Source organism: Galeopterus variegatus, unplaced genomic scaffold (genome assembly GCF_000696425.1).
Source record: "Galeopterus variegatus unplaced genomic scaffold, G_variegatus-3.0.2 Scaffold2265, whole genome shotgun sequence".
NCBI classification, from domain to species: domain Eukaryota; kingdom Metazoa; phylum Chordata; class Mammalia; order Dermoptera; family Cynocephalidae; genus Galeopterus; species Galeopterus variegatus.
In genome coordinates this window covers 60,158-61,247 of record NW_007728376.1, presented here as the reverse complement: position 1 = coordinate 61,247, position 1,090 = coordinate 60,158, and positions in this window count along the sequence as shown.

The window sequence follows — 1,090 nt, the reverse complement described above, 5'->3', positions numbered from 1 at the left end:
TATCAGAAATCAGAAGATTAAGTTTGATCTCATTAGTTATTACCTACCCGTGTTCTGGGACAAAACACAAACTTTCAGAATTTTACCTCTTTCAACATTACAACTTTCTTGTCTATCTTACTGTTGGGAGAATCACTGTAAGCATGTGCTTTGTAAATGACATAGTAGTATTTATTATAGTTGGAAGGCTAAAAGCCTACTTAACAGTAGAATTCAGTACAATTCTTTTTAATTTCTAATTAGAGATTAAATAAATACGATTTTGATTTATAACTTATTTGAAAATTAAAAGAAAAACAAAAAATGTTCTCTATATAGGAAATTTTAGAGTTTTAGTTGTAATGATCATTTTTCCTGAAAAACTGGAAGCACAGTGCACTCTAGTAGTACATTATATTTCACAAGACACTTTAATGCATATTAACTTGTTCTTGCCAGTAATCTTGTGGTATAAAGAAGGGATTATGATTTTCATTTTACCAATGAGTACACTAAGGCCCTGAAAAGTCATTGGTCTCCCTATGGTCACATAATAAGTGACAGAGCTGAGAATCAAATTTAGGTCACATGCTTCATGTAATACAGCCTTCTACCCCCAAGTTATTAACTAGAATAATTTTGTAAGTAAACTAAACCCTATGTCATTCATCTTGATATTTCTAATGCCTGTACTGCCATTTCCTCATCTGTGAAAATGGGAATGATGACAGTATTTACCTCAGTAAACTGCCTTGTAACAGGTCCCTGGCATATAACTAACATTTTCAGATTTTTTGCTTTGTTGTTACCAATTAGCGATGTATCACTAAAAATGATATATCTAAAAATTCCATATAGTTACACTTCTGCTAAATTTTTATGAGTTCAAATTATCTTCGTTTTACTTAAAAAAAAAAACCTGCTTCAATATATTAGAAAATACTGTATATTTAAGCTTAACAGTTACATAAATACCAAGCAGCTTTAACACACAGGTGGCAGAAGATGGGCTTGTGTTACTATGGCCAATGCACCAATTACATCAATCTTAGTGAAGATTAGGAACATTTCTGCTTAGGAAGTCTTTGAGTTACTTTTACCTAACACTTCT